At 34.1% G+C, this 10,744-nt stretch overlaps 1 pseudogene; it reads right to left on the bottom strand.

Moving 5' to 3' along the window:
* Positions 1–1,050: 1,050 nt before the first annotated feature.
* On the bottom strand, positions 1,051–10,216 carry LOC149562604 (cytochrome c biogenesis protein CCS1, chloroplastic-like; annotated as a pseudogene).
* Between the last annotated feature and the right edge of the window lie 528 nt (positions 10,217–10,744).

The raw sequence follows: 10,744 nt of genomic DNA, 5'->3' as shown, positions 1-10,744 counted from the left end.
ATCCAAGAATGTAAGCAAAAGTAGAACTATTGAAGTGTAACATGCCTCACTATGCACTCTTGATATTGCCAAAGTCGACAAAAAAAAATTCAACTGTGAATAATGATATATTATATAATCAAAGTAGCAAAGGAATCTCATATTCATGACAGTTAGTTTTCAAAGTATAATACAATACATTATATAAGTTGAAGAAGAGAAGTATCCTAAACTAAACACCACTATATGAAAATTATGCATTTTATCCCACAAGAACTTCAGCACTGGAACAACTACTTTTGAAGTTTACTTGTGCACTCATTTTTCTCTTTTTAAGAATTTAATGATTGAAGAGTACTTCAGTTTCTTAAATTGTTATGGAAATCATAGTTGCACTTGTCCAATGTATCCTTTGTCTACTCCTTAAGAAATGCTCTCTATGAACTCCTTTACATCAAACACAAAAGTTGGATCCTTCTTTGTAATGATGCCCTAATTTACACAACGCATTTTAATTATTATATGCCAAAATATATATCATGGTTGCAATTGTACAATGTATGAAATGAAGAAAACCAAGTTTGAGATCAAATTGCATTTTTTTTGAAATGATAGTTTATTCGCAAAAGAGTAGATATGACAATGCACCTTTTTAGTTATAATGGCTGAGATAAGATTTGCAAGGGTAATATCAAAAGCAAGGTTCCAAATAGAAATCCTAAATGGAGCTACTTGTTGACCTTGGCCACCAAGAGCATGATTTAGTTCTTTTGGTGACCTCTCTTCAATTATTATATACTCACCAAAGGAAATTGAGAGATCCACTGAGGTCAGAGGAGTAGCTACATAAAATGGGATATGATGGTGGAAAGTTAAGAGTGCTAGATTATATGTCCCTATTTTATTTGCTATGTCACCTATGAAAATATAATACCAAATTAGCAAGCCTTAACATACAAGAACAAATGTTGTTGGCAAAAAAATTTTGGCCAATCATCTAATGAGATTTAATTTAATGAACATCAATTTCAAATATTATAGCAAAGAAATTGTAGGATATTAATAGTAATTCTATATACCATTTGCAATATGTTTATTACTAACTACTTAGGGAACTGAATCAAATATCTAATTCATCTCTTCTTGATAACCTAGTTTATCTCTATTTACTCTTTCCTCCAATGACAAAAGATGTTCCATCTTTCAAAGCCCATACCTACACATCCATTGTTTATTTTGTAAATTAGCACATTAGACATAATTTTTGTGTCATTATCCAAATTGTGATAATTTGCAAAATACAAATAACCAAAACTTGAAATTAATTTTGTGAAGGTAGAAATTTGTTGAATCTAGGCTTACTTGTGAATGAGATAAAAAAGCTAACAATAGTTGTGAACATGAGTGCTCCAAATCTAGCAAATACCACAGGAACCCCTGGATCCAACTGAGATTAGGTAAAATAGTTAGCTAGAAGTAGGGAAAATATGGTTAAAACAAGAATTCATATCTCAGTTATACTTTGTCATTTTTTTTCCATAACAATTATAAAAGGAAGTGTAGTCATATCTGATAATCAGTGAGTCTAGCATACTCATTGTGATTAACAACAATCTCCTTTTTGTTAAAGTTTGTACACATGATTAATCAATCTAATTCCACTCAAAATAGAGTTATCTCCATTATATTCTTTATAGGTTCACACAATAAACTATCAAATAGAAACAAACAATGGAGGAAAAGCATGGACCTTTAGTTCTAGGCCAATGCTACCAAGCACATCATCCACAACAACTTCCATGCCATCAATGGTTACTAGGCGATTTGACCCAGGCTGCCTAACTCCCACAAACTTCCCTTCTTGATCATACATCACAATAGACTACAGATCCCGAGCCAAAATTGATCTATGGTGTCAAAGAAATAATCACCAAATATAATAAATTAAATATATGAGTTTTCCACAAACCATAATCGATTCAGTTACAAACTTCTAGAATAGATTGTGTATAAGAATTTGAATCAACATTTTGGAGTGCACACTCCAATGCATTCTTAGCTCTCTTGTATCTTGATGATAAACATACAACATGATCTAAAACATTGATTCAAATACTTATACACAATATTTTCTAGAAGTCTATAAATGAATCAAATATAATGGTTTAGAAGCTCCAAAATTTAGGAAATGACAAAAATATCCTTCAAGATGATTTCTTTTTTTGGCTCTTTCAAAGAGAGATTTAAAGATTTTAGAAATAAAGATTTCCCATGTATACTTGCATTCCTTTAGGATTGGTAGAACTACCATCATCTTCTAGTGGCAAGAATGTACCACAAAGTTTATTATCTCCACTCTGTAATGTAGCCATTGCAAGATTGAATGGTCCTACACCATTCTTGTGTATCTGAAGAGCTAAGATGCTCCAATCTATTTGATAGATTGTGATGCCCCCAAATCGTAAAGTGTTATTCACACTGATAGTCTTCCTTAGAACTTCTTTTCCATTTGTATCACATAAAGAAAGGTTGGTGTGAAATTGGAATACCTAAGTAAAGATGGGTGAGAAAAATGAATAACAATAAGATACATGTTAACATCTCGATACAGTTTTTGAAAGAGACTTGATTATTTTGAGATTATCATACTGAAAAATGTAGCTAGGAGAACAAAAAAAGAGCAAAGAGTTGTAAGATGGTGACTATAATATTGTTTCTTCTTTATGTGATTGGTTATGTGAAGGAGAAAAAAAGCTCTAGATTGCAATTCCAAATATATACATACCCTACCATTCTCATAGTAATCAATGTAAAACTTCTCAACATGAACTTCAGTTTGAAAACTAGGAATTGGTTTAGACAAAATCCCATTTGGAGTAAGCACATCCCCCATCATAAAATTCAAGTCTTGAGGAACTATAATTGAACCAGGATAGCCCCCCATAGAACTTAGATTTTACCCTACCATTATGAGCAAAAGAGCTACATGTACTGTAGTACCTCTCCCATTTGACTTTTGTAAGTCATCCTGATGGATGCAACCTTGCTGATCTTTTGTTGTGATGGGATCATGATTGTGACCCTGAGTGGTCTACATCGTTGAGGTGTTTGGATTTATGTTTCTGTATCAGTTGCTTTGATTATGCTTTAACTGATCTTTGAGATTATGATGTGATTTATGGTTCACTGAGGTTTGTGCCAATGGTTACCAGGATCGATGTGGTAACATGAGGTTGTTCCATGATTACCTTGAGATGTGTTCAGAGATTGCACTGTGTATTTTTTACCATGCTACACTGGACTGGGTTCCTATAGCACTGGTTAGTCATGTTTATGACTATGTTCACTTATTTGTTATAAGTGCATCTTTATGTTGTGATTGAAAACCTTTATTAAATGCTTAAACAATTAGAAATGGATTGGCCATGTTGGATTATTTGGTTATGTGTTGCGGTCATTTACCTTGTTATATTTTGATCTGAGAGATATTTGTTACTTATGTGATGTTTTACATTTGAGATGACCTGAGGGTCAGATGTTATACCTTGATTTCAGTATCATAGATATTAGACTACTATGTTGTTCAATTAATCATATTGCATGATGATGCCATTTTGAGATGATAGTGTATTTTATGATGATATCTGGTTATCTGGTATTTGGACATACCTCTAATTATGTTAGGTGATGGATTTAATGCTATGGTTATTTACTTCATTCTTGTGTTGTTATGCTTTATGCAAACATGAGTGATGTAAATAGATTATTTTAATATAATTAAATAAATGGTTAAATTAGGTGATTTAATGCATTTATTTCTTTGGCTATGTTATTATATGCAATTGCACTTGATCGTGTTGTTTAGTGTGCATGATTTATATCCCTGGCAGTGGCACATGGAGTTAGTGATTCAGCCATTCATATTTTACCAATGTTGTCCTTATATGGTCTATGTATCCTTAATTAAATGTTTAATTTAAACCTTTCAATGATTATTAAATCCGAACTCATTTGCATTATGTGATTTGACCAGTGAGCATGTCTATGCATTTAGAGTTTCGCATTGTCGCAAAAGTTGTTAAGGAGATTTATGTGTTTTTGAGTTTTCAGGCTTTTTAATTGATTTATTTTAATTTCTAGAAGCTTTTCCATAAATGAATTTGTATTTATAAGAATAGCCTATTTTCATTTGGGTCAATTTGGGGTTTAACTAGGTTGGCTGGTTATTTGCCCTAATCGATTATTCACTCAAAAAGTGAATAAATATCTAAAAAGGAATTTAATTCCTCACTTCTCACTTTTGAATTAGAAAGTTGGAGAGTGAAACCCAAAATCCTCTTCATGAGGATTTATTGTTTTGTTCATTATGGGAGCTACGGGCGTGGGATCGTCGCAAGGTTGGGCTCGTTGGATCCAGCTCGGAGAAACCTTGGATTGCTATGATTTTTAGCTACTTCTGCGGGATATTTATTTTATGGTTCAGATTCTCATTTTTCCCTTTTGGCTGTGAGGTAGGGCTTTCCTGTTTTATTGTTTCTGCTTCTATTTTTGGTAGTCATTTGTTTAGAGGCTAATAACTAGTGTTTCCCTCCATTTTTATATGTTAGTTCTACCCAGTTGGGAAGGTACGAACATTTCCCTATTTTTCGGGATGAGGGTTTGGGATTTTGCATTGATATGCTGGCTGTTTTTGCATACGGTGTCTGTTTTCAATTATTTTTGGATTTTTGGGATTTTTGTGCCCAAAGGTCAAATGGGTTTTAATTCTGCAATTTTTTCAAAATTTGGGGTTTTTACCTCGTTTTGCATGCCACCTTTGTTTTCTCGAGTTTTCTTGGCACAATGTGGGTCATGGACTTGGATGATTCGTTTGGACATCAGTCAGACCACTATTGTACTTTTTGTTGCATTAAGATGCGTGTTGCACTCGTATTCCTGATGTTGTGTTTGATTGAGCGATTTTTACGTGGTGTTATTATTTCTTTTAGACCTTTGCTTTTGTTTCATGAGCGCTAGGATTTGTGTAGAATCCATACTCTTAGATTGAGGCTGATTGAGTGAGTTCATGATGTTTTGCCTTGTTGCATCATTGGGATTTGGGTAGAATCCATACTCTCGGATTGAGGTTGGTTGAGTGATTTTATGATGTATGGTTTTATTAGCTTTGGGATTTGTGTAGAATCCATCCTCTTGAGTTACTTTCGATTGGGTGTTTTGTTTCGCATTGTGTTCTCATCATGTCCTTATGTTGTGATCTTTGTGATGGTGGTCCGCCACACACAAGTACGTGCACGTACATTTGTCGGGTGACTTGCGAGGCTCGATCTTCTGTGGTACTTTCAAAATTTATGATCATTAGGATTGGGATGGGAGTATGCATACCCACAGGCACTTGTCGTGGGATGAGCATGGGTAGGGTAGGGTAGCATATGGAGGGGGCTTCTATCTTGCAGCTCAGCGTTTATGGCACTGGGGGTTGACAGAGGATAGGAAGTTTTAAGTAAGTGATAACTAAATTAAAATGTGTGAGTGTTAATAAATTTAAGATATGAAAAGATCCACATTCGTGTGATGGTTTCAAGGGAGTCCCTTGAGAGTGTTGCCACATATGATCCAAGCTTGGGCTTTTGGATGCCAAGCGACTCTCCACAATATCAGCCTCTACATAGTAGCCCACTAAGATGTCTGACCAAGACCTATAGTTTATGCTTTTCCTTGTCTTGAGTTTAGTCATCATACTATCTGGTGTAAGTGTTAGCCATGGATGTTGTGCTTTATGTGTGTTTGTGATTGGATCTTTATCTCCATTAGCATAGTGGGTGTGGGCTTACGGGTGCCATGTCATTGGGAGGTGTAGCTACCTATACTGTTGCTAGCGACTAGTGTATAGAGACGGTCTTGTCCTAGTGCGACCATTGCTGGATGTTTTCACTTGCTACTTCGGGTTGCAGAGATGCTTTCTTGTGACTTATGCTTTCATTAGAATGCTTGGATATCATGTTTAGATGATGTTAGTTTATATGATGCATTCTCATATTATGATGTTTAACATATGCTTAAATGATGTGTGTTGATGTATTAAAGTACCTATTGCTTATGGGTTTAGTAGGTTAGATTTCCTTATTATGATGTTCGGCATGTAATAGGTGATGTTATCTACTTGTAGGATTATCTGATGCTTTACTACTAGCATGTTAGATTTCCTTATGTTTTTGTTGGTAGCATGTTTAGTAGTGACATCCCTATTATGACAGTATCGATGATTGAATCAGTGGCTTGGGATGTCACGTACAGGGGATGGCTAGGACCCACAATGGTCTTATGATGCTATTGACAGTTGGGAGGAACCACATACTTAGTTTGTTTGTTCAATTCACTATGATGTTTCTTTTAGTACGTTCTTTTCTACTATAGTTTTAGATGGATAGATGTATCTCCTTCTTGATCTTGGCATCTTGTTGATTATGCTCTTGAGTGTTCATTCCTCGATTTATGTGGACCTGGTACTCCCTAGTGTGGAGGTTTCCTTGTTTTGAAGCTTTTCATTTGCATTTTTTTGTCACGCTATTTTTTTTTCTCGTGTGGGAAGGTAGTTCTTCATGTGAATCCATGCTAGTCCTCGTGCGAGAACACAAGTCCTTGCGCAAAGAGTGCAAGTCCTCGCACAATGTGTAGTGAGTCCTTGCATAAAACTATTCAATTTCTTGCACGCAATGGTGCACTTTCTCGCCTGAAACTCGAGACCAGTGTACTTTCTTGCATGAGAAATAGGGGCTATCCAGGCTTGTTGGATGCAAGTTCAGAAGTTTGTTTTGGACACCCTTTTGGGTTTTACACCTTCCTAGTTCAAAAAAAATTCCTAGGGTTTTAAAATATATCATTTAAGTATAAGTTGACGTATCTTATAATTAAGATATACTTTAATAAATGCAACGAATCTTTTGAGATAGGTTTCAGACCTCTCTAAGATAAGATAAAGATTCTAGGAAATTTCGGGGCTTCAGAAATCCAGACTTAGCCAATTTTTAGGGCTTCAGGATTTTAGGCTTAGACAAATTTTAGGTTTCTACATTCTACCCCAACTTGGTGTTTTGTTGATGAGTGGTCATTTCTTGAGCCCTCATCATGTGTGTTGTCATTGTTGGTTTGTTTGTGTGTGTCTATTTGGTAGTGGCGTTTGAAGATTCATTGGTTGCGGGGATTGTGGTGAAGTCTTCTGTTGCGATCATTGTGATCCATGTATGATGTTGTCATGTGCATTCATACTTGTAAAAAATAAAAAATCTTGGCTTGATTTGAATCCTTGTTTCCAAGGATCTCTAGGCGGGGCATTACAAGTACACCAATAGGTGCAAGCCTACCAGCATGCTCTTTGAATCCATATAGACCTGATTTGCTGAAGAAGACCTCCAAGCCTCAAATTTTGAAAACAAAAGACCATATTATCCATGCAATAAGAGCCAAAACATTGGATGAATTCTATGAGATCATTTCTTCCAAATAATCACAATCAACTTACCTCATATCTTGAACCCATAAGAAGAACACCAAGATCTTGAATATGAGCTCTAGGAAGTGATTCTGCAACTTCTAGTTTTAGGATGTTGGATCTAGACTTCATGAATGCTGAGGAGAAGGATATAAATTTCCTAGGGAACCCTAATGCAAGGGTTGATAAATGTCATTGTATGGCTATAGTATAGAACATCAAACTGTGCATAGAATTACACTGACAGTTACTGGTTTTTATTAAGTTTTTAAGTGAATTGAGAAGTGTTTGTGGATTTTGTTGGATGGAATAGTGTACATAGTGTTAATTGTTCCTTGTGCAAGCATTAAATTAGGTCTTTTCAAGTTTTTCAAGTGCTTTTTAAAATTCTTTCTAAGTAGACTATGCTCCCCATCTAGTATCTATGATGTCATTATCATGACACTGTAGTTTGGAAGCATGCAATGTTAAAGTAATTCTAGGGAAGGTAGAATGCAAATTTTAAATACAGACAACATGCAAGCATCCCCTCATAATAAATATAGTGCCTTGAATAAAATCTAGCATTTAAGGATCCCTCATTTTGGTAAAGATCATCAGAAAACTGTAAGAGACATGAAATTTCCACAGTTCATGATAGTTCTAGTGAATGCTTTTGGATATAATGATGCAACTTTTTTCAGCATCAATAGTTTGTATCACACTCACATTTTTTTCTCAAATGTTGATGCTCGAAAACACTACACAATTATATCTAGAAGCATTCATCAATACCAAAAAACTATTGTTGCTTCCTCTATAGGTTGTATTGTGGATGCGCTATATGAAATCTCTCTCTTGAAGCATATGGGGGGGAAAGTAGCTGTAAGTCATATATTAACTATGGCATGGAGTCCCTGTAGCACTGAACTTCTCAAAGATTTGCCTAATTGATGTCTTTGAGGATGTGAAAATTTTAAAAATAGACCATGACTAGAACGACCCATTGCCAACCACAATAGATAAAGAGTGTAAGTAAATCAAAATTTTCAAACTTGAACCAAGTCTTCCAACCATTCAACCTCTAAGCTAAGATCTTTCAATGCCAAACATTAATACTTAACTCGTTTAAACACCTAATGAAACCAACATCATATGAGGAGTACATTACCACATCATTGGACTAATTTCTACTGCCTAATGATCTACATGTTGCCAAACATTGAAGCTATCAGTACAAAGAAAGGAGCTATTAAAATTGTTATATAGGAGAGAAAATCAAATAAAAATAGCAAACAATTATCTTAACTTACCATTTATGGCTATGAAATGAACTTGTGCCAAGCATTTTTTAGCACTTAATTTTGACTTAAATTACCACCAAACATAATGCAAACACAGCTCCACCAACTACTCCGCATGCTATGGTTATTGCCAATTTTTTTACCCTGCCTATAGAATAGAACACTTACCTTTAATAATAATCCCAACAATAGGTTAATTTTCAGAATTACGGGTATCTTAATTTGACATAAAGATAGCCTAATTAAAAACACACCTCTGTTTCATGTCAAGAAACTTACTTCCATTTTTGTTAAATGCTTATTTAATAGTAAAGTGATTGAATCATATACAAATGATAAATGGGCATTGATTGGTGGAAACAAATTAAAGCATTAAATTACTCTTCGTGAACAAAGTTTTAAAGGAATGTACAGAATTATAAGATCATTTGTCAAACCCAAAATAAAGAGTAGTATGACAGATATTGGTGCTTAACGATCTTTGTCTTTCATAGTCTATATTATTAGAAAAATATCTCTTGGTAATATACTATATAGAGTGTTTGAATCTAGTAGTCTTAGATAACCTTGAAGAGCACTCAAGTATAATGACAAACTAGCCAAAAGGGTGTTGTACATAATGAGCATAAGTAGACTGTGCCACTATGAAAACATGAATTAACATGGCTAAAGTTCTGAACATACAAAAATTGGAGAAAAGACACTAAATATAGATCAATAAGGAAAGATGAATCATCACACATCTAAAATTATAGTTCATATAGTTTTAGCTTGTCTAAACCAATATAGAAGATTAAGCAATCAGACACATAGAGAGCAGCTCAAGAGTTTCCTATAAAGCTAAAATCAAGACATGTAACTATTTGAATTTTGACCACAATAGATGAATTCAATCTTATTCAATGCTTGATCACAACATTTCTCCAAAGTAGAAAAATTAAAATAGGTAGCCTAGATAACATGAAAGTGAAAAAATTAGAAGGTATAGGTTGGGTGCACATATGGCAACAATCAAAGTGAGCCCTAGTCTTTTATTCAATAGCCCAATCACTAAATCAGTTAGTTCCAACTTCCACATATCAATTGATATTCACCATCAAAAGAATCACAAATTAGGAGAGGGCTGAGGTTGGAAGTATTTGTCAAACAGTCTTCTCTGTCCACATTGAGGTGAGCATGTCATATTTATAGCCAATTCTTACACAAGATATGAGAAAATCCACAAAGTCTCTTGAAATCTAAGTTTAATTATAATTAACTATTATATAAATGTGTTATGAAAAAGATGTGTTAAAACCATACTTGTTGGACGATTATGTGTCTTGTCATGCCAAAAACAAAAGGATAAATAATGACACTATATACACATTATAGCTATACATCTCTTCCACTAAAAACTATGCATCCTTTCCACAAACAAGTCTCTAATGTCCATGACTTGCATTCAACATTTTTACATACCCATAGTGGTGTAATAAATAGCAATGCTAAAAAATTAATTTGTTAAAAAATTAAAGTATTATTCTCCAAGTGCAGCAATGAAGAGGTCTAATTCTTGCAACATAAAAAACAATTAAGCTTGTAATTCTTGCAAACATATAGGTTTGTTGAAGAGATGGGACTGACTCCTAAAGAAATATGAAGCATAGAGTTAACTACTTAAGTGTTAACATAAACTATCATTGTATGCTATCAAATGCCTATGAGTTCAAGAACCAATTCATTCAAAAATTGTTTTACAACATTACTTGATATCCATACAAAATCATCCAACTGGCATTAAGAAAATTTCAAATCAATCATCACCTACAAAAAATTTAGTTTTCCTGCAATAATACATTCTTTTTGGAACATTCAATAAGCATGCAAAAGGAATAGCTTAATCTAGCTATTATTATTTGAAGTAATCATATAAGCTTTGAGGATTTTAAATAAAAATAGTCAAGACTCAACCACGAGTGAAGGCGTATGAGTTAAAGCCATAAATATATTA

This window comes from Cupressus sempervirens, chromosome 4 (genome assembly GCF_028749045.1).
Source record: "Cupressus sempervirens isolate cs-2001-9-10 chromosome 4, ASM2874904v1, whole genome shotgun sequence".
In the NCBI taxonomy this organism is placed as follows: Eukaryota; Viridiplantae; Streptophyta; class Pinopsida; order Cupressales; family Cupressaceae; genus Cupressus; species Cupressus sempervirens.
Note: the sequence above shows the minus strand (reverse complement) of the source record. Positions and strands in the feature narration are given on the sequence as shown.